Here is a 23,356-nt window from a genome sequence, read left to right as displayed (position 1 = left end):
GGCAGAACAAAGACAGGCTTATGGAAGAGGAAGCAGCAGCCATACGTTCTGTGGGGCCCAGAATGGGATGGGTGTGTGTGCATGGTGGTGGGGTCGGGCGGGACTGGGGTCGGCATGACACCCTGCTTGCTTTGTTTGAGCTACCTCAAAAATTCAACCAAAAATTCAATTCAATTCACAGCACTCTTCCAGAGAACCTGTTAGAACTAGGCTAGGTGAGAGGCCCTGAGAGGGTGTCCAAAGGGCATCAGAAAGGAGAGCCTGCCTTACCCAATCTGCAGCAGAGGCTTAAGTCTCTGGGTCCGAGCGCAGACTCTGGCACTGTTTCTCAAGTAGGAACGCCTCAACATTAATTGAGCTCCTCTGAGACAGGCACTGTTCAAGGCCCTGGGCCACAAAGTCAAAACTGTTGTCATTAAGGGGTCACAAGCCCTGTAAATACAGAGGACGTATCTCCTAGGGCCGCAGTGGGATCACTTATAGATGCTGTAGCTATAAAGTCCACAAACTAGCATATGTTGGAAAATAGCCCCAGGAGGCAAGGCTCAGGATGGGAAATAAAGTTAGGTGGTGGCGGGGTTCTAGCCCGGACTCTGCCAGTCCGCACTCTGAACTTCAGTTTTCTGAACCTTGAGATCCGTCGCGTGCTTTTAGTGTGCTGAGGAATCCCTTAGGAATGCTTTTTAAGATAGATTCCAGAGTCCAATCGTAGCTTTTTCGAATCAGAATGATGGGACGTTGGACCCTAAATCTGCATTTTTACACCTGCACCCCTGGGACAATTTTGAGGTTGGTAGGCTTTGCAACATAGTTTGAGGAGTACCGCTTAATAGGGAGAAGTACCGCTTAGCGACAGGCCTGGCGAGGGATTCCTGAGCTAAGAAGGCAACAGGAATGAAAGCGCCTTGTCGACCGGAGAGTAAACCAATTCTTTGCAAATAATAGTAATCCAAATAATATCCGAATAATCCAAAAAGTAATACAATAATAATAGTAAAAGAACTGGAGAGTGCAGCGCAAAGGCATCTCAGTTTGAATCTGTACCACCGCCCGGTCCACTCTAGCAGCGCTGGCGTGACGGTGCCTTTAAGAACACCCCCCGCCCACCCAGTCTCGCCTACCGCGGGGCTTGCGGGCCGACCGGCGGCGCTTGCGTGCTGCCAGCCGTCGACCGGCGGGGCTTCCCAGCGGGGCGGTCGCGGCAGCGCGACGCCGGCGCTGGTTGCGTGCGCGCCTGGCCCCGCCCCTCGCCCGCCCCTTCCCCTCCCCCTCCGCGGGCCTCCCCCGCCCGCGCGGTACAGCTGGGCCGGTGACGCGCGTACTGCTGCCGTTGACTCTGCTACGGCCGCCGCGTTCCATTCTCCTAAGCCGGCGACATCCTCGTCCCCTGCCTCCCGCCTCCTCCTCCCGCAGCGCCGGCCAGCGCCAGCCAGACAAGGGCCCACGGGGTCTCGCCTAGACCCAAGAGGGCTGCGGGCGCGCGCAGGCGGCGGAGCGGATCCCGGCGCCGCGGAAGCTGCGAGCGTCCGCCTCCCGGAGGTCGCCGCGCCGTTCCCCGGGTGAGTTGTCACCGCGGCCGGGGGGCGGCGGGGCCGGGCATTGTGTCACTGGCGCCCTCGGCCGGCTGTCAGGGGCGCAGGACCGGCGCACCGCCCGGGAGGGACGTTGGGGAGCCCGGACGGCCGCCCCGCGTCGGCTGCTCTCCGCGCTTCCTGCGCCGGCCCGGCTGTCACCACGACGCCCGGCGGCGAGCCCGGTGCCGGCTTGGGCGGAAGGGCGGCGGGGGGGAGCTGTGCCGAGGCCGGGAGGAAGACCGGCCGGCCGGCTTGCGGCCGGGAGCTTGGTGGCCGGGATCGGGGCGCTCCGCCGGGGCCTCGTCGGGCGTGCGGGGTCGCGCTCCGGCTCGGAATTCACGGTGGAGACCACATTTTGCAGGTCGCTGGGAGGTAGTTACAGGCTGGCTGTCTTTATTACTGTTAATGTTTTTTCGTCAAGCCAGCTAAAGTTGCGGGTCCTGCGCTGGGGCAGGGTTGGCTTAGCGATGGTGGACTTCCGAGGGTACCTTGGAGCCCGGGTGTGCGAGCACCGGAGCTTTCTGGAGCCCCCGCACCTCGTCTGGTCTTTAATCTCAAAAACTTTTTTTAGCATCCGGGCTGAGACGCACCGAAACCACTTCCTGTTTATGTATGTAGACTTTCTTTTTTCACTTCTGGTTTTTAGAGACAAATACTGGTGTCGGTCTGACCCTCCCACAGGGTTGTGACTGTGGGGCTGCTGAAGTGGGAAAAGTTACCTGTAAGGAGGTCAGGAGGGGGAGGTGGTTTTGGGGACCGAAAGACCCAGGAGAAAAGAGGCGTCGAGAACAAATCTCCAGCTGGTTCGAGGGAAGTTCAACAGTGAGGCCTGATGCTGCTGTTCCCATAGAATGTCCCCTGGTGGCAGGCAGCTCGCTGGGCTTTACTGCTCTTGCTAACTCGGCTTGTGTGTGCTCTGTACAGAGGTGCAGTGAAACTACCCAGTTCAATTAAACCGTAGGTATTTTACACCCTTTCTAGGTCTGCAGAGGTGACAAGAGTGTCTTTCCATCCTTTACACTGGTTAATTCACTTCTGTTATTTTCATTGCTCTGATTTAAAAAATATGTATGAATGGGGTGAATGCATACATACACCTTTTCTGTTTTGGGAATTCCACACCCAAATTGTCACCATGTAGTGAGGCTAGTAGAGACATGTACTTGGCATTGAGTTTTGAATTTTCTGGGCTTTCCATTTTTAGCTAGATGCATATTCAACCAGAAATGAAAATTTTCAGAGTTTGGGGCATGGGGAGTACATCTACCTTCCCCTCAGTAGAGGAGATATTTAATAATGAAAAAATAATAGCAATAACAGAGGAAAGTTCTGGAGGACTTAATGTGAACTGAGTTTTGTGCCAAGAACTTTACTTTTTTGATCTCATTTAATAAATAGCAAACTTTTGTGGTAGATTTTGTCATTATCCTCATTCTTTCAGATGAGAGCAAAGCCAAACAAATAACTTGCCCAAGGTCACAAAGGTATCTCATAGTAGAGCCCTCACCCTGAACTACTAGATTATACTGTTAATTTCTAGTTTGCTTACCATTTGGTAAAATTGAAACTGGAGTCTTTCTAGACTCTGTCCAAAGCACTACTTCCTCAGGCTTTCTCAGATCATGCGCATCCTTATTTCTTTCTCCAAGGTGCACATTTATGGTATGTTTGCACAACATTCGTGGGTTCATTCATTCTTGTTTTTAATTTAGTACTCACAAGTATTTGTGATACAGAATATATGCCGGGCACTGTGCTAGGTATTGGGGTTACTGCAGTGAATGGCAGTGCAGAACCCTGCCATTTCTTACAGAGTTCATGGTTTTTAAGTCAATTTATTTTGGCTTATGTTGTTAATTTTCATTGGTGGCCATTTGCTGCTTAAGGAAGTCCTGAGCAGTGCATTAAATAGAGAACAATACTGATACCAGTCCTGATAAATAGAACTTCCTGTCCACAGGGTGGTCTTTTGGGTACTGTAGTAGAAATGGCATATGAAACCAAACCTTACGTACAGCTAGACGGGGACAGGTCCCTGAGTGCTCAGAGTAGGACCTGCCTCTCTGCCCTGCAGTGCTTAAACCCGGAGAGCAAACCCATTGTCAAATGGCAGTTCAACTTATTTACTGAGGCTTGCCTTCTCAAAGCCCAGAATGTGGGCAGATAGAAAAAAGAGGAAGAAAGTTAGAATGAGGTGTTAACAGATGCAGGCTGGCAGATGAAGAGACCTCAGCACTTTGTCTGGTTTCCTGGCAGGTCTCCATTATGTGGTGACTGAACTTGTGCTCTTACATAATGGTGCATCTCCTGGCAGGGGGTTTCCTCCTTGCCGTTCCCAGGGCAGCAATTCCTCTAGCTACCCTCCCCCTCGATACACACACATATGCACCGTCCAAAGGGAATAATTTATCTGGCTTCTTAAAGTAAGAACTTATTTCAACTTTATTGCTACTCAGCGTTGTTTCACTTCCTCTATGCTTTTACATTCTCCAGAAAAAAACTTGCCTTATGTTTTAAATCTTTCCTAGTACTCTCTTTCCGCATTCTTAGCTCTTCTGATAGCCAGGTAACTACTGGTATCTGTCTGTGGGCTCAGAGAATTACAGTATTTTTTTAAAAGTTAGTGAGCCATGTAATCTTCCTCGTTTCCGTACCAAAACAAGTGAACTGGGGAGAATGTCTTTAGCAGAGCCTCTTGCAGGCAGAGAAGGAAGGCCAGAGAGCACATGTGCTTGTCTTCCCCTCTAGTTTCCCATTTACTCAGGGACGATTCACCGAGAGGCAGCAGCAGGGATGTGATTTCTGTTTACAGGCCTGAAATGCCTACTTGGAGGCCTGAATGTCTGCAGACCCACTAGGCCCGGTTGTGTAATTGCCATGCATGAAGTGTTTTACTGAGCTCCTGAATTTGACATGCGATCTCCTAGTGAAAGCTGCCGAGCAGGATTCATTTTCCCTCTTTCATCCACCTAGACAGTAGGGAAGTCTTGTGTAGAGTGCATTCCCTCAAGCAGTAGGAGAAAGATGGGAAGGAACAAGGAGAGGAAGAAGCCCAGTGCCTTTTTTTTTTTTTTTTAAACTTTGAAAGCAAATATTGCTGTGGTGCAGACTTGAGTGTTGAGGATTAGGACACCTGCTTGTATGATAATAGAGACTCTTTCCCCTGGTTTCTCCTCAAGATGGCTTCAGTCTAGGGGCCACCCACATATCCCACCGTGGTGAGGCTTCACTTAATGGGAATGGTTGTTAAAAAATTAGTATTTTTAAGTTATGTTGCCGCATTGCAGGAAACTAGAGCAATGAGAAATGATACCTGTAATGTGGTAGGGCTGTTTCCCCATTGGCGGGAATGAAGGATGCAGCTCAGGGTTGGGGCTGGGGTGTGTGTGTGTGATGAGTATTTGAAGGTGCTAACAGCTGTGGATCTGAGACTAATGACAGTTTCAGGACAGCATGGGGGTGACCGTCCTTGAGTATCAAGATGTGTTCACTCCTGCCCCGGCTAGGATTCAAGGCAGCAGCTGTTGTTCCCTTAGATGGCTGTAAGTTCCAGTGTATCCGTGTGAAACCTTTATCTGAAATAGTAGAGGTACTGCGGAAAGAGGCACCTCTTACAAGGGTTAGGTTTTAGTGGCAGAGCCTGTCAGGCACGTGTGGATGTTTCCTTTTTCTTGTGCTCACTTGTGTCTGTGATGCTGTCCTTTTTCTTTCCCTTTTAGTTCTTTGGCCTAGAAACCAGCAGGATTCCTCTATTTGCTCTCTCATCCTCTGGTTCTTACCTGAGTGTGGAAGTCTCCACTCTGTTGGTAGGCCTCTCGGTGGTGCCAAGTTGGGTCACTTCAGCTGTGAAAGGCCACCTGTGCTGCTGTCAGGACTAGGGGACAGTTGAGTCTCCGTGAGAGACTCATGGAGCAGAAAATGCAGCGACTGTGGTGAGAACTGAACGGGTTTCACAGACTCTCGTGTTGCCTGTGATGTATTCTCCCTCCCTGGCTCTTATATCTCAAAAAAGGAAAATAGCCACGCTTGAAGCATCTGAAGCCGCGTGCCAAGAATTCATGCAGTACTCCAGAGACAGGATATTATTGAAGCATTTTTCTCAAGCAGAAACAGATGTAGCTCCCTGTTACTGTCGCCAGTGTTGGTGGATCCTTAAAATTACCTGATAGCAGTGTGCCCTTAAATGTATTCTCCCCTCCCACACACACGTACCATTATTATTATTATTTTTTGGCAGAGCCCCATTGCTTGATTTGGGGACAGGTAGCCTGGGATTCCTGATGATAGTAAGAGGTTCTCAGTGGGTTTGCAGACGGCAGAGGTGGTGACTGACAATTATTTACTACTCAGAAGAGGATCTTCTGTGGTGAAAGATTAAATGACTCAGGATTCTTTCCTCCTGTAGTTGGAGATTGGACACAAAACCTCAGAGGACAGACACAAATAGGGGCTTTTCCCCAGCTTCCCCTTTCTTTCTATCATTTTTTAAGGAGGGGGAAAGTCTGATCTTTCCAAATCCAGCCTCCTGCCAGCAGTGACTTGCCTTCGCCCACAGAAGTTTAAGAACAGAACATGAGTTGCCCTGTGTGTAGACTCTCCTTGCTGAAATTTTGGCTAGACTTGGCTTTGGTTTCTGACAAAGCCAGGAAAATGAAACTAGCTTCTGGGAATAGGAGAGGAGGAGTGTTTATCCCATTCTTCCTTCTTTGGGTTCTCAGTTGATCTCAATAAACTAAGTGGATGGAAGTTTAAAAAAGGGAACTTGAAAAAGAGAACAAAGTGGTTTTGCTTATTTTCCATTTTAAGTTGTAGTCAAGGCAAACTGAGGGAAGACTGAGGGGTTTTTTTTGTTTTGTTTTTAGTCATCAATACGCTGGGACAAGATTACCGAAAGCTTGGAAAATAGAGGGGGGGAACCACTATGATTCTACCAACCTAACACAAACATCATTTCCATGTATTCTACTTTTTCTTTTAGTTGGTAGTCCTTGTAACATTCAATTTTGTATTTCGTTTTTTTTTTTTTTCATTTAATGTTATAGCATAAACATTTTCCTATAATAACACATAGCCTTTATAATTATTTTTAGTGGCTTTATAAAATTCCATCAAATAGATCAGCTGTGATTTAAATACCCTCTCTCATACATCTAGATTATTTCTAAGTTTTCTCAAGGAGATTTTTTTTTTGGAGGGGTGATTTTATTTTGTCATATGACATTTTTTAAAAACAGCTTTAAGACGTAATTTATATATCATAAAGGTCATCCATTTAAAGTGTACAAGCAGTGAATTTTAGTATATTTACAGAGTTGTCCAACAATCACCATAATCTTACCTAATCTAATCTTAGAACATTTTCATCACCCCCAAAAGAAACTCCATTAGTAGTCAGTCGCTATTCCTCTATAATCCTCCTAGCCCAGGGGCACCACTCATCCGCTCTATAGTTTACCTGTTTGGACATTTCGTTTGAATAGAATCATACAATATGCGGTCTTTAATGATTGGCTTCTTTAACTTAGCATGATGTTGCTGAGGTTTATCCATGTTGCAGCATATATCGCTACTTCATTCTGCTTTATTGCTGGATAATCTGTTGTTTAGATATACTACTGTATTTTGTTTATCCATTCATCAGCTGATGGTCATTTGGGTTTTTTGTGTTTTTTGGTTATTATGGATAATGCTGCCATGAACCCATGGGTTTCATGTAGACATATGTTCTCATTTCTCAGGGAGATATTTTAAAAGCTGCATCCATATTTCTACTTTGGAGTTAACGTTCTACTTGGTTATGTAGTTTGTTTGGGCAAGAACAGTATAGCGAAATCTCTTGGTCCTGTGGTGTTGAGGGTGTTGCCCTGAATTAAGAAAAGGTGCTACATACACATATACATATATATACCTATATTATATATATGTGTGTATACATATGTGTATATATATATACACGTGTGTGTGTATGTATATATGTGTGTGCATATATATGTGTGTGTGTGTGTGTATATATATATATATATATATATGTATAGTGTTTAAGAGGGTTGAACTCTCCAGTAGCATTGTTTCCGAATCTTTGGTGCGGAACTTTAAACATTAGTGAGTTGACAGATGCGTTAGTGCCTCGATTCAGTGCACATGTACTGCTGCTTTAAAAAAGGGGGGGGCGTGGTTTCAGCATGAAGCCTCAGTTGTAAATTGCATCATTGTGTCTTTTGGAGAGAGTGTTGCCATGAACCCCACAGAGCCTTCCTTATCAATGTAATTTATAGTTCTCAGAAGTTTTCCCTTTCCTTACGAAAAATTCCACGCGAGGGTTCTGTGCACCTGCTTGGAGGCTGCTGCTAGACTGGGGAGTGGCATGCTTGCTGAATAGAGAGCCAGCCTGTGAGCGGGGGAGGGAGAGGGGCTGTGAGTGTGGTTTAAACGCAGGCCTGAGAGAGAATGTTCTTTAGAACGGCTCTTATGGGTTCTTACTGGTGGACCTTAGTTGCACCCGAGGTTTAAAATATAGATCAGGCCAGACACAAAGAGGAACAGATGGTGCTGCTGGGAGTGTCATTTCCTCTACAGATTAATCTACCCCTGGGTGGTTTTACATCATAGCAGCCTCAGTACTGAAATAGTGCAGTGCCTCCTTTCACTCTTGTTCTAATTGGAATTCCTAGCATTCGCGACCAATAGCTGGTCTTGCTTTTCCTGCTCCTAGATCCCTCCCAGAAGCTCTTGAAATTGTGCATGTGTAGGCCACCTAAGGGTCAGAGAGTCAAGATGGTTCTACCTCAGAAACACATGGGACACAGGGCACATGCCCTTTGTCCAACAAGCCAGACAAAAACTAGGAAGTTGAATCATCTTCCCCTGTACCTGTTTCAGGTTCCTTCACCTGGAGCCAAGTCCAAGGACCAGTTTTTCCAGAAAGTTCCCTCGTGTGTGTGTGTAAATGTGTATGAATACAGCCATAACTTCCCTGCCACTGTTCACTGCCAAAAGTTTTAGATTTGGAGTGGCTCTACCTGGTAATACAAATTCTGTTCCCAAGTACTAGGAGTCTCAAAAGGCTGAGTAAGGAGACAGGACTCTTATCTGAAGATTTGAATGCTTGACTGTAGTATCCAGATGTTACCAAAACTTCTTGCACAACAAGCCGAGCATGTGACCAGAGAGAGCTCATGAAATGCTCGAGTTGGGAGGATGGGACTCCGAGGATGGTCTCATTTTACAGCCTCACTTTATAGAATAGAAAAATGGGAAATGGTTGCTCAGAGCTCATTTTCCTGAGTGATGACAGGGCCAGGGGAGAAGCCAGGGCTGCAGATTCCTAGTCTGGTACTTTTTCTATCCCAATGTGATCAACTTCTCTTCTCTGGGTCTGTTCCAGGAAAGGGGATTGGAGCCCAGAAGGGTATGTGGTTGATATCGTTAGGAACAAACTCCTATCCCTTCTGTGATTGTGGTTTTGAGTCTAATAGTGAAATTACAAAAGGGAATGAGTCTTTAAATTCAGTTCTTAAGAAGAACTGTTCTTAAAATGGGAGTTGTGCTTAGGCTGGGCCTGCTTAACTCTTTTATCTCTGTACTGTGCTTCCTTACAATTTAGAAAACACCACCTGACTCCAGGCCAATGGGATGTGGTTCCTGAGTCATTTTCCCCTTTGGGTCTTGGTCACCCAGGTGGGACAGTGGCAGGTAGGTGCTGGTGGCAGCCTAGATGTAGTAGGACTGCCCAGTATTTGAAAACATGCTGTCTAGGACGGCTGATGGCCCCTCCCTCCTAGCAGACTGAAACCCTTCACAACTGTGGTTCTGATATCCTCAGGTTTATTTCATGTGGGTCAGCCACCCGTCCAAATGCAGTGTGAACACACGTCTCTAACTGTGTCTCTAACCAGCCAGGAAGGAAATAGACTTCTTGGGTTGAGGTGTCATATATGCTAGCTTTCTCCATCCCAGAAAACCAGTGAGCAGTTTGGTGTTCAGTGGGTGTTGTTCTTTCAGTTGTCATGCTCAGAACATTTTTAGAGAATTAACAAATGGTATGTTGGCTGGTGCGCACTTTTATCAATCCTTGATTCTCATCCACTCCCAGGTAGACACTCTGCCATGGGAAGGCCATCTACCGCCTCGTTTCAGTCCTGTGGGAATTTTGCTTGTTACACAGCAGGATGGCAAGAAAAACAGGCTCTGGGTTGCATAAGATTTCATTGGTCCATCTTATTTTCCCCTTTACATGCACCTTCAAGTTCTCATAATTTGTGAGCTGAAAATCTGGTTGGGCTGTGATGTCAGGCTGGTGGGAGGTGGCTAGAGGGTTGCTGCAGAAACCAAGAGGAAGGAAGGAAGTCAAGTCATTTGTGTGGCCGGTATTCAGTGAATGCCCGTGGTGGTTAAGTGCTAGGTATGCAGTTGTGAACAAGAACAAAATGCACACAGCACTTGCCCTCATGAAGTTAACAGTCTGGGGGAATACCCACGCTTTATTTAGTCTGACAGTAGCGTTGGAGGAATCTGTTGTGTAAAGCAGACTTTCAGCTTGGCTGCTCTGAAGGAGTGGCTCTGGCTTTTTCAGGGACATTTGTGCTCCAAACCAGCAACCACCCTGGAAGGGAGGAGGACTTGAAAAATACCCTTGAAGAATTCCTCCTGGCCTCTCTAGCAAGAGAGCAATTGCCTTTCTCTGTAGAGCAAGCTCGGTCTAGGAGTTTGGTGTGAGGATTCCGTTTTTCCAGCTTTACTTAACTAACCAGTTTTTAATGTGGGAATGTTTTCTGACCCTGACGTGGTTTTTTTTTTGTTTTTTTGTTTTTTTTTTTAGTTTAGAGAGAAAAGCGGGTGTGAATTCAACAGTGCGAAACTGGGAGAAGGGAAATAGGTAGGATCAGTGGTGTGAATTCCTTAGGGAATCTTTTTTTTCCTCCATTTCCTTCAAGCCTCAATTTTAGATATGTTAATTTGTGTCTCTTCCTGATATATCTGGTTTATAACTTGCTGGAGGCAGTAAAGGACCTAGAACACTACTGGCACAAATAAGGGTCCCAATAAAAGCACATCCCCGTATGTTTTACCTCTGTGGGTAAGCCATCTCCGTGTAGGCTCAGGTTCTAGGCTGAGACTGGAAGTTCCCTGAGGTCAGTGACTGTCTTGTCCACTTCTTTATACTCAGCTGGTTGAGAAGGATTGACCAGGTATAGAGGATTAAAGTAAAAAGGGTGAGAGGGCAAGGTGACCTTGAGTCCATAAGCCTTGATGACAAGGAATGTAAGAGTGGTATTATTGATGAAATTCCGAAAAAGAAACATTTGGAGGGAGGCTTGGTTTGAGTGAAAACCAAATAGAAACAAGGTGATAAAAAGCTGTTAACATTTACCAAGTTTACTCTGACTGGTGGCAGGAAAAGAAGACAGCTCGGGAACCATGGAGGTGGGAGGAGGAGAAGCAAAGAGAGGGTATTGGCTGTTGTCCAAAATGTTTTAGCAAGGCCAGTCAAAAACAATCTATAGGAACCCTTAGGAATTTTGATCCGAGACCAGAGAGTCACCCCTTCTAATTTTCAAGTGCAGGTCTTTGTTTCTGGAAAACTCTGTCATTCTTTTAAAAGCCTCAGGAGGCATCAGTCATACCCTAAAGCAAATTTACATGTGTGCGTCTACTGGTTTGGCCTTTTTTACATATATATATGTTATCCACTGTGAATCTGGTTGCAGGCAAGGAAGTAGTTAACACAGGATGGCTTGTTTCTGTTTGTTCTCCAGAACTGAGCTCTTCTGGGGGCGGTTCTTTTGCTCCTGGAATTACAGAATATAATTGTGTGGGTCATCTCATTTGAAGGTCTGTGAATGCTTTTGAAAAATCACATCTTTGAAAGAAGGGCTGCTCTCTGCAAACGCTGATGGTTTTTCTTGGGATGTGTGTGTGAGTGACAGTGAATGAACAGATTCCAGAGCCTTTGGTGTTGGTACAACTTTCTGTGGATGGTAACAAGTAGATGTTTGTTAAGCAGTGCATCTGAACTCATTTATTAATTGAACAAGTATTGGATGCTCTTTCCCATATAATCATCTCCCCACAGGGATTCTTTGCAGCACAGTACAAGCAAGGTTTTGAATTGTTCTCCAGTGTTTTGGTTAATCTTTTCCCCTCATAGATGTCAAACCCCTTGAGGAGGGAAGGGGTGGTTTAAGTTTCCTCTTCATTTACTTATGTAGGTGGGGCATTCATATTAATAGCAATAAAGATATATTTATTTTACAAAGTGCTTTCACATAAGAAATCAGATAATTACTGTGAGGAAGGTTTCAGTCCCGTTTTACAAATGGGAAAGCCAAGGCCTTTGGTAACCAGTGGACATTTAGCATCCACTGTGCTTGTAAATAGGGATGCTGAGTCAGCTAGGGCTGAGGCTGAATCAAACACTGGTATGCTGCTGGGGAATAGGAAAGCTCTTGGAATTGCAGACTTGATAAATTTTAACTTCTGTGTGGAAAGCAATGTAACAACCCCTTTCCTCGTCCCTACCCCCATCTCAGCATAGGTACTCTAAAGGTCGGTATGTTTTTGTGTACTGATGGGACAGAGATGTGAAAGTGTGTGTAATTAGAAAGGGCAAATTTCATCTCCTAACTAAGGAAAAAGCATTGCCATATAGTCTGAGAAGGTTTTTACTTTTATTTTTTGGAGGAGCAGGGAGGCCACAGGGGCAAAGCCCTGGTATCTAGAATCCTGTGCAGTTTTCAGGTTATTAGAGGTCCATTTGGGGGTGAGCCAGAGCGGAAATTCTAAGTTCCTTGGGTCTCAGGGCCCTGTGATGGGGGTTTTGAGGGCTCTGCAGTCTGTATCAGCATTGCTGCAGTCTTGTTCTGTTTTTCTGCAGGTGTGTTCTGACTCTAGGCACCAACTGTGGGTCCGGGCCTTCCTGAGATGCCCCCCGCAGCTGTTTCCAAAGGTGGACTGTCTTCGCTTCAGTACTCCTAAGAGCTCCCTGAAGAGTGTCCTTTTTTGCTGACAGGGGGATCCAAGGTCTCCTGTGGGCCTGGCTTGACCTCCTCTTCCCCATTGTCCTGGCTTTACTTTCAGAGGCAGAAGATGAGCCTGCCTGGGCAGTGAGGAGGTTGGAGGTGAAGGTCCTGCCTCATCCAGGACAGCTTAGATTTGAAAAACATAAAGCAGTGCCAATGTTCCTGGGGCAGGGTGTGCTCGGACAGCCTGTCTGCTTTTTCCATTTGGTTGGGAAAGTGGAGAAGTGAGACTGGCTGTGGGCCAGGCAGAGCTTCCCCCTTTCCTATGGTGAATGAAAATGGACGATTGTTTCGAGGAGTGGGTACTGAGTGGGAGGCAGTGGAGGAGAGCGGCCTTGGGATCAGTCTCGCCCTGCTTCCCGTCTCAGCTCAGCCACTTCCCAGCTGTATGGCCTTGAGCAAATTTAACCTCTCAGATGCTCAGTTTTATCACTTGTAAAATGGAGGTGATAATGTTACCACTACCTGTCTGTAGAGGGGTAGCTACCAGAATATTAACGATTACCTGGGGTGGGAATTCTGGGGTGATAAAGGGTAACAGGAAACTATAGCTTCTTAAACTTCCTTTTTGTTTCATTTGAATTTTCACTATTGGCATGTATAACTTAAATAATTAAAATTATGTTGAAAAGTAACCCCTCATGGGATTGTTATGAAAACCAAATAAAATGGGATAGTTAAAACACTAGGTTCAGTGTCTGTCAAGTAAAAGATACTCACGGCAGTTTATTTGGGGAAGAAGTGGTATTAATTAGTATTTGACCCTTGCTTTTTGTAGTGTTAGATTTTCTGCCTGGCTTGTGTACTTCGGATAAGTTTCTTTGTTAAGCCCCAGTTCTTAAACTGAAAATGGGGGTTAATATCAGTATCTACTACATAGGGGGGTTTGGAGGAGACATGGAAAGCAGCTAGCCTGGTACCTGGCCCATAGTAAGTGCTCAGTAAATATTATCTGTTACTGGCTATTACCGTCTCAGTTACCCTGGAAGTGAGGTGGGAGTGACGCCCACTTTAAAGTTACAGAATGTGAGGCACAGAGTAGTTTAGGACAAGTGTCCTGTCTTAAGGCCAAGGACTGAGTTAGCAGCAGAAATGGTGATGCTGGTGTGGCCTGTTGGCCCAAGTAGCAAACCAGGGAGGTCTCACCGATGGGCAGACACGAAGCACTGGCCAGGTGCCGGATGTGAAACATGCTGCTGGTCTGGACAGCGGAGATTATTGAGGGTCAGTTTGTCCGAGAAGGGGAGAGGCCAGTTTAGGGCCACATCCTTCCTCTACTTTCTAAGGCAGATGGACCGCATCCAGATTGACAAAAGGGAGGAGATTGTTTCCTCTTGCTTTTCTTTCACATCCTCCTGGCTTGTCAGGTGGTGGACTCCTGACCACTGCCTTTGTTGTGGGTTCAGTTTTCTCAGCTCCTCCAGTCTGGCCTTCTCTGTTAACTGCCCTGCTGCTGGAGTCCACGCCGACAGCCTCCCAGCCCTCCTCCTTCTGTCCTGGAAGGCCAGCACAAGGACGCTCAGCTTCTCTGGGGTAGGCCTGTTTCCACACCACTTTGGTACTGCTGGTGGCTTCCTACCTACTCCTCAGCTAGCTGCCTGTCTGTGCGGCTGAATGGGTGAGTTGAAGCCACACTTGGTGGGAAATCAGTTTTGAGCTTCTCTGTGGGCTCCTGTTCTGTGTATACACATTTTGAGAGGAAAAAAACGCTGAGTGATTTCTGCCCAGCATTGTTTTCAGAGAGTGAGAGATTCTCATCCCCAAACCCAGTTGTGAGGCCAGAGCTGATTATGCCCCAGTTTCTCACCTTCGGTTTGTACTGCATGCTTCTCACCCTTGCCTTCTCAGTTCTCTCTTTACCACATTTGCCTTGCTCCATCTTCACAAGGGTCATGAAACACCAAAAATTGGTGAACAATACGGGCAATACAGTGTTTAAAGCTTTACCACCCCAGGTTTGCTTAGTGGACTAGAAGAAGGAGTGTGCCTATTTGAATATTTATTTATTTGGCTGCATCGGGTCTTAGTTGTGGCACGCAGGATCTTTGTTGTGGCATGTGAGATCTTTTGTTGCAGCGTGTGGGCTTCTCTCTAGTTGTGGTGCACAGACTCCAGAGTGCGCAGGCTCAGTAGTTGCAGCACGCGGGCTCTCTAGTTGTGGCGTGTGGGCTCCAGAGTGCATGGGCTCAGTAGTTGCAGCAGGCGGGCTTAGTTGCCCCACGGCATGTAGGATCTTAGTTCCCTGACCAGGGATCGAATCCGCGTCCCCTGCGTTGGAAGACGGATTGTTAACCACTGGACCACCAGGGAAGTCCCAGGGGTGTGCATATTTGTACAGGCTCTTGCACATGATAGTTTTTATCCTGTTTTCGTGTGTTTCAAATACACCTTTTTCCATTTGTGTTTAGTGGTGGCTGGTGAACCCTGTAGTCCATTTTTCTTTGGGGTATATCCTTGCTGTAGGTGTTGGGTTCACATTTTATGCTTAATTCCCCGTCAGGATCTGAAGAATAGGCCTGCTGTTGAGGCATCACAAACCAAGTCATTGCACCTTGAGACAAGTCTGCTCTGACTCCCAGGCTGCTTTCTTTCCCTTATCTATGGTGGCCTGAAGACCTCCATGAAGTGCATCAAAGTGTTTCCTGTTGGCTTGGCAAAAGGAAGGTACTTGGAGGAGCTTAAAGACCTCGTGGAGGGGACCCTCTTACTCTTAGCTAATTGAAAAATAAGACTCTTCAGTGGAGAAGCTGCCCTCCCACCTGGTTTATGAAAGCCCCTCTGAAACACAAGTTGTTCCTGCTGTTTGTCATGTTTCTGTAGTATTTATCGGGTTTTGAAGAGACTTGCTTAAATTAATTCTGGATATAAGGGTGATGCTTGGAAGTTTTGGAGGAGGTACTTACAGAAGAGTCAAGCTCCGGGCTTATTTCAAGTCTAATCATGAACTAGCAGTAGCAGCCTTCGGGCCCCAGGGAGGGAGGGGTGGCACACTGCCTTGGAGCTGTCGTGGAGGATGCCACCTTTTGGGAACCAAACTGTAGGCAGTTCCTGGCCTGTGCGAAGTTGTGCCTGGGGCTTATCAGAAATGAACCAGATGGTGTTTCTAGCAAAACTGGCAGATGTTCTTGCTGTCAGAAGTGATTTAAAAATTTTACATGTAAATGTGGAATTATGGGAATTTTCCTTTTGGGGTTTTTAGTTGCATGTGGAAATGCTACCCTTACCTTACAGAGGCCTTTATTTATCTCCTGCTTCTGCCACAAGTGACTCTCAACTCCGTGTCCTCCCATCCCCTCTGGTTACTTTTCTCATTAAATGGGTCATTTGTGGTGGGGAGATAGAAGGTGACCAGTCCTCTCTTTAGTGTAATTTGAAGGTTGCTGATGGGACCATGTGCCCAGAATGTGCCTGCTACACAGATAACATTGGGGACTAAAATGTTCCTCATTTGAGTCACTCCTTTGAGTTGAGACCTTTGGATGTAGCAGGTGTGATACCTGGAAAGAGTGACTGTATCAGGGTCACAGAGCCCAGGAAAGAAGGAAGAAAAATCCCGTGGGACAAGGAACCGGACAAGGCAGGAAGTATTGAGTGCACGCTCTGTGCCAGGTCCTGTGCTAGGTGTTGTACCTAGGAGGGCCTGTCTCCACTTCATGGATCAGAAAACCAAGCTCTGAAAAGTTAAGTACTGTAAGTAACTGTGTGCAGCCCGAACCAAGGTTGGGAGGATTCCGAAGCCTGTGTTGTTTTCATGGCAGATAAAATACATGTGCATTAGGAAGTTGTTGGCGTGGAGGATGAGGTGGTGAGGGAGGCAGAAAACAAATGCCTGGAGAGCAGAGGACAGGGTCAGGTGGGGAGCTGCTGGGGGGCCGCTGGGGAGTGAGTGGTGCTGGGTGCAGGATGCGGAAAGGGAAGGTTGCTTAGCAAAGTGATCTGAAGTGGAAAAAGAGAAGAAGAAAAAGGGTTACGGTATCACCCTGAGGGGGTGCACCATCGGGTGATGGCAGCTCTTCCCTGAAGGAAGTGCCGCGGAGTTTGTTTGGGGTCTGGAGGGCCAGGTAGACTCTGTCTTTAGGCCGGTGGCAGTCGGGCCCCACAGTAAGCCTTTTAATCCCTGGTGTTTATAGACTGGCCTGTACTCTACTCAAAAGCAACTCCCATCTCAGTTAGTGAAGGCAGCATTATTCGCCTTTGAAACACCGCATTTATGGATCCCCATTTGGCCCGGCAGGAGGGGCTGGGTAACGCCGTGTTATATTTTCCTGATTCCCTGCTGCCTCCGAGGTTGTGCAGGGACAGTTCTGCTATTTCCCTCTAAGTGACCTCTGGCTGCTCCCTCTCCTGCAGCTGCTCCTTTTCCTCTCGGGGATGAGGTGGGAGTCAGGACTAGGAAATTAGCCCTCTTGTCTCTGTGTTCAGGGTAGCCAGGGATTCCCTAGAACAGGGACTCTGATTTGTTCCCCCGCTCCCTGCCTTAAGGCTGGGGTTGCTCTGTTTATAGCACGGCTAGCCCTTGCTGTAAACCTTCAGTGCAGTTCAGCCTTGATTTACTGACGCCTGCTGGCATGTGTGTGGGGAGTGGTATCCAAAGATGATGGAGATGGGTCTCTGACCCAGTGACTGGGACTAATGAGCAAACAGCTCATGAGGAGCAGGCCAGGCCAGTTCCTTTTCCTTATAGCAGGAAGCATCCATAAACTTTAAGTCCTGTCTCACTTAAACGGTTATTGTGAGGGCTGATTGTAGTAATAATGCATTGAGACTGCTTCAAAAATATAAAACTCTAGATTCATGCAAAACTTTCTTAGCACTGCAAGGTGGAGTCATAATAAAAGAGAACACGTATTGAGTGCTCTCTGTGTGCCAGGCATTGTTCCAAGTGATTTATATATATGAGTTTGTTTAATCTTCGCAGCAACTTCAGGGTAGGTTGCTTATATTATACCCATTTTACAGTTGTGAGAATTGATGCCAAAAGAGGATAAAAAACACTTTCTAGGATGGCACAGCTGGTATGTAGCAGTAGAAGCAGACAATCTGAAGTCTTGGCTGGACTGTGTGGCCTCTGTGAAGACCCTGCGGAAATCAGAGAATAGAGGGGGTCCCACCTCAAGGGGAGGCAGCAGCCAGGACTTACCCTCAGAGACCAGAAAGGATCAGGGAAAGATCACTGGTGCCCAAGAAAGCACTAGCATTTCTGTACAACTTAATCAAATTACCAAAACCGTTTCCGAACTTGGAGCCATCTTTCTTGGATAGTAATGCAATTGACATAGAGATAATTTAAGCCAAAGAGGAAGGACAGAATCGGTGAGCTCACACATGTGGATGGACACTTACTAACTCTGACTAAAACACAGAGAGGCAAAACCTTAAAGCGGGAGTGCATCTTTATTCAATTTACAAATGAGTGCAAAGACCTAGGCAACAAGCTTTGTGTTGGGACTTCGAAAAATCACACATTAAAAAAAAAATAACTCTTCCCCACTCAGCCTTTTGGTGTTGAAGTTTCTATTAAGGATATCTGAATTTGGTCATTAATATGCAATGTTAACTGCTTCTTTGGCTGTTCTTTTTCAGAGGAATCAATCTCATTTTGGGGGGCAGCTTCTAGCCAGGTTATTTCAGATGTGGAAGATTAGGGGCACATGGCTTCCTCAGATGATGCAGGTCTGTAAAGAGAGCTTTGGGAATTGAAGTCTCTGAATTCCTGCTTCCCTCCACTCCATTCTGTCAACAGCTTTCTTCACATGCGGTGCCTATGACTGAAAGTGATTATCTGTCTCATTAGCGGTTCGGGGGAATTAGCCATCAACATCTAATGACCTAGTTCTCAAATCCTGCAGTGGCTTCAGAAGTTTGCTAGAGGGGCTTCCCTGGTGGTGCAGCGGTTTAAGAATCCACCTGCTAATGCAGGGGACACGGGTTCACGCCCTGGTCCGGAGAGATTCCCACGTGCCGCAGAGCAACTAAGCCCATGTGCCACAACTACTGAGCCTGTGCTCTAGAGCCCGTGAGCCACAACTGCTGAAGCCCATGTGCCACAACTACTGAAGCCTGTGCGCCTAGAGCCCGTGCTCTGCAACAAGGGAAGCCATCACAATGAGAAGCCTGCGCACCACAACGAAGAGTAGCCCCCGCTCACCACAGGTAGAGAAAGCCCACGCGTAGCAACGAAGACCCAACGCAGCCAAAAAAATAAATAAATCAATTAAAAAAAAAAAGTTTCCTAGAATACCCCAAAGCAGTGTTTCTCAATGTGTGCTTTAGAATCACCGGATCCACCCTATACCTGAGGACTCCTTCCCTTGTTGGGGCCCTGGAGTTGGTCGGCATGTTAAAAGACTTCCCTCTGCTTAGGTTCTGAAGTAGAGCTGGGAAGCCAAGTCCAAGCCCACTCAAGAGGGTGTAGAGCTGCAAGCAGCAGTATGAACAATCTTCAAAGCTTCCTGTTTTCTTTTTATAGTGAATGGAAGTTTTGCCTCTTATTCCATAGTATATCCAAGATAATTCTAATACTTAAAATGAATTACATTATCTAACATGGAATTGATTTGAACCTCTAGCAAGATTATATGCTTTGGGGTCAGCCTGCTTAGTTTGTAACCTTGCTGTCTCTGTGACTTTGGACAAGTTATTTAACCACTGTCCAGAAATGGAGATAGTAGTAGTACCTACCTTTTAAGGTTCTTGTGAAGATTAAATCAGATATTAGATGGAAAATGCTTAGATTCCTGTGCAGTGATTAGACAGTCAGGCTCCAGGTAATAATAACAATGTTGTTATTATCGTTGTTATTTTTATTATCCTGAGGTTTCATGTTACTGGGAGTATGACCACCCCAGTTACAGAGTAGAGTCCTGCAGGGTAACAAAACATCCCTCTCCCACTGACACAGCCAAGCCACCGGCTTATGAAAGGCCTTTTGCCAACCATAGGAAGCCTAAACCAAGCACTGGGAAAAAGCTTTGTGATAACATATCCTCAGCATCCCAGTTTTAGTCCTCCGAGCCCCTGTGTGAAGGGTGTGGGTGACTGTTCTCAGGCAGTCAGGATATGTCACAGGTGGGAGGGAAGCACTTGTTTAGAAAATGTCAGAGAATCCACCAAGTTGTTTTAACCAATAACTGTTCTTCATTCAGTCTGCACTCTTTTTTTCCTCTTCTTCTTGTTTAATGGTTAGGAAAGAGGGCTAAGTTGCACTTTCCCTTTGTAATGATACACATGTCAAATTCATTTCCGCCATCAGCTTACTTGTTTTCAAAACATTTAAGAAACCACAAGTTCTACTTGTTTCTTGAAGAAAGGGTAGGAAAAACAGGTCACTTGCAATCATGGAGGGAGAAACTCAGCCGTGACTTTTCCTTCCACAGGTCACCACCGTTCTCCTGTTATTGTGCTGCTTTGGTCTAGGATGATCAGGGATGGCGGTGGCTGGCGGGGTGTCAGGGTTCTGAGGAGGGGCCACCTTTTTGGGAGCCAGGCTGGCCTTCCTGTGGCTCAGAGCCTTGCACTGGGCAGCTCTACTTCGGGATGAGCGCTTGGCCAGTCCTCAAGCGTCGTCTCCCCTGGAGAGCAGTTACTGTGGAAGGCCAGCTGCTTGTTTCCGTTGATTCTGTGTACTCCGAGTGTTTGGGGCCTGCTTCGCGCTGATTCTGCCGTCCTGATCGTGTGCTCATTTTTCACGTAGCCAGGTGGGGTGGGATCTTGGGCCTCTTTTCTCTGTAGGAACTGGTCCTGGCTCTCAAGGTTGATACTTTTCCATCTCTTGCCTCTGCCTTGCTAAATGTCGCTGGGGAGGCTCTGCCTGGGAGGAAAACTCACTGGGTAAGGAGAACACTGCCTCAAGGCTTTTAAAATGTAACGCTTCCTCCCCCTTTTCTCCTCTTCACAGAATACGAGCTGCCAGTAAAACTTTAGGGCAGGACTATTGAGATGTATTTATTACTGTTGTGATGGACAACGGAATTGTCAACTCCTCATCGATCTCCTTTACCCCCTTGCAGATGGGAATTACAGGAAATCACAACTAGCATAAAGAACTGTGTGTGGATGGGAAGGATGGAGTGTGTAACCCTCATTCCCAGAAATGGGCAGAATGGTGGAGCCGACTGACCTTAGCATTAGGCGGTCAGTGGGCCAAAGCATGGGCTGAAGGTATGTCACCATCTGGGAACTGAAATCCGAGTCGTCCTGCTCTCTGACTTTGTGTCATCGTGACTCCCCTCTTACGAGCGCCTCCTGTCTAGTCAGTAACCAGCTCCTGCCATTTCTTTCTTCTGTGGATTTCTGTCACCACCACTCTGGCCCAGACCTTATCATCTGTCTGGCCTCCCAGGCTACTTTAGTCTCTCTTGCCAGGTTCATGTCCGGTTAACATTGTTCTTATCTCAAGTGAGACTAGGTAAGAGAATGCAGCCCTATGTGTGTGGGCGGTCACATTACCATCCCTTCTCATGGTGGCGGTGCTCCTTGAGGGCGAGGACTGAGTATTCTGGCGCCTCTCACATAGTAGGCCTTTAGTAAATGCCCGTTGAATTGGATTAGGTCATGTTTCCTGCTCGAGAACATTCATTGGCTCCCCGCTACCTACTGATCCAAAGCTGAATTTCTCTGCCTGTTTTTCATAGCTGTACAATCCGGCCTTATTTTAAGTATTCGGTTGAATACTTAATACTTTGTGGAATAACCAGAGTCTGCTATGTGATAGATACCAGGAAAACCGTAAGAATTGTCCCTTGCCCTGAACGATCTCAGATGGATTTTTTTTTTCTGTTCTTCCCTGATTCTTGACTTCTTTCCCCACCTCTACCTTCCTAATTTATCATGCGTACTTAAGCCTTCCAGCCCCAGAAATTCTCTCTTTCTATCTCCATACTTACTCAGCACTCAGGGCTTTCAGGTCAGATCTCCCTTCCTTCCTTTTTATGGCCCTCTTTAATTATCTTGGTTCAGATCCATTTCTGTATCTTTTTTTCTTTCCATTATTCTGTCCATAACTCTCAAGTCGTTGCTGTTCTTCCTTATTTTCTAAAATTCATACCTCACGATTTAGTGGTTGTGTTTTTTTTTGGCCGCACCGCGCAGCATGTGGGATGATCTTAGTTCCCAGACCAGGGATCGAACCCATGCCCCCTACAGTGCAAGTGTGGAGTCTTAACCACTGGGCCACCAGGAAAGTCCCGACTCAGTGTTTTATTGCACCCACATGGACTACTGAAGTAGATACTCTTCCTTATTGTGTGCCTTGACTGTTTGCTGTCAGGGTAGGCAGCTTCTCCAGCTCCACTGAAAGTTCCTGGTGGGCCGGGCCTGTGCTTTTTGTACATTTTGCAAGCTTTATATAGAGGACCGTCAGGAAACGATGATTCACATAGTGGACAAAGGTGAAAGGTGATCTGACAGTGCTTGGGAGTGGGGTGCCTAGCAGGATTTTGGATGGCCTGGAGCAGAGCATGGGCTGGAGGCTGGAAGACCATCAAGGAATTTTAGGGCTCTGGAAACCCAAGACCTGAGAGCAAATGGAAATGTCAGAAAGAGTCAGGCTTGTCCCCCAGGAGCTGGTCTCACTCTGAGATTCTCCTGAAAACCCAGTTCACATGGAAATTTTGTTCATCCTAGAAGTTGGCCAGTGTTTCTTGGGGAATTGTAGTGAGGCCAGATGCACGTGTGACGCATCCTCTCAGAAGTAGGATGTGAAAGGTACGTGGCCACAGGGAAGCTTGTAGCTTCAGGGAACAGACCATTAGGGGCAACGGTGATTTATTTGTATTAATGGCATTTGTATTGATTCCTCTGGGAAGTTTAGGGATTTAAATATATTCCGTAAATATGTTTTTTTCTTTGCTTTGTCACTGATGGGGCTTATGGCTTATGTTGCATTTTTCCTTCTAATAATAGACTCTTGCATGAAATTAAAAGCAGTGTCTTCCTCTTCTGACTTGGGCAGAATTATAAGTGTAGCACTGACTCCCTGCCCTTCTTCCCCCACCCCCCTTTATTTCTCAGATCCAACTAGGACTGTGAAAACAGGTTGGTAACATTTATGGGCTGGGACCAGTTTCAGCCAGCTAAATTCCCTGTAATCCAGTCTAAATCTGAGGGGCACACCTAAACTTCCTGGAATTCTAGGTAGGAAGTGTGGTTACGGAGGCAAAGCCATTTAATTGTAGCTTGTATGAAAATAAAACCAGCTTGAATACTCTTCTCACAAACTTTCTCTGAAACACTTCTTTAGATCTTTTATTTTTGGCAAATGGGTTTTGGGGTGGCAGCCTCATTACTTGTGATGGAGCGGTATAATGAGCCAGTGGGTGATTTCCCAGAATCCTGAGCCTTTGAAAACTGCTGTTCCTTTCGGGAAGTAAGAAGTGCAGAAGCCGGGCTGTGCGTCTCAGATTTATACCCTCTCCCCATTCTCTCTCCACTAGTAACTACTGTGGCTTCAGTCTGCCTAAAAACATAATGGCTTAAATTTGTTTAAATGTTCGTAGCAGTTTGGTAATGAAGTTTAGCCCTTTAATGATTATGATGATGGTGATAAAAATAGACAGTAGCAGGCAGACTGAGTTGTGAACTGCTGCTTTTAAGGTTCCCAGGAAGAAAATCACTACCTCACTTTACATGTCAAGGTCTTAGTGTTGAGTAGAGGAGGCAGCATAGTGGAGTGTAGGGAAATCATCTGCCCAAAGGTTACCCTTTAGACAAGTACTTTGAAGGAAGTTGTGTTTTTCTGTTTGGAATGGGCTGTGTTGCTTCTTC

General features: G+C 46.5%; 1 protein-coding gene across 1 annotated transcript in view; it reads left to right on the top strand.

Annotated features, from left to right (window-relative positions):
- The first annotated feature begins 1,280 nt into the window (after positions 1-1,280).
- The window catches only part of SUSD6 (sushi domain containing 6), a 93,617-nt gene continuing 71,541 nt past the window's right edge, over positions 1,281-23,356 (top strand). The window contains exon 1 of the mRNA XM_067732152.1: positions 1,281-1,559. The gene's annotated coding sequence lies outside the window, so the exon portion shown is untranslated. The remainder of the gene's footprint in view (positions 1,560-23,356) is intronic.

Source organism: Pseudorca crassidens, chromosome 1 (assembly GCF_039906515.1).
Source record: "Pseudorca crassidens isolate mPseCra1 chromosome 1, mPseCra1.hap1, whole genome shotgun sequence".
Lineage (NCBI taxonomy): Eukaryota > Metazoa > Chordata > Mammalia > Artiodactyla > Delphinidae > Pseudorca > Pseudorca crassidens.
Note: the sequence above shows the minus strand (reverse complement) of the source record. Positions and strands in the feature narration are given on the sequence as shown.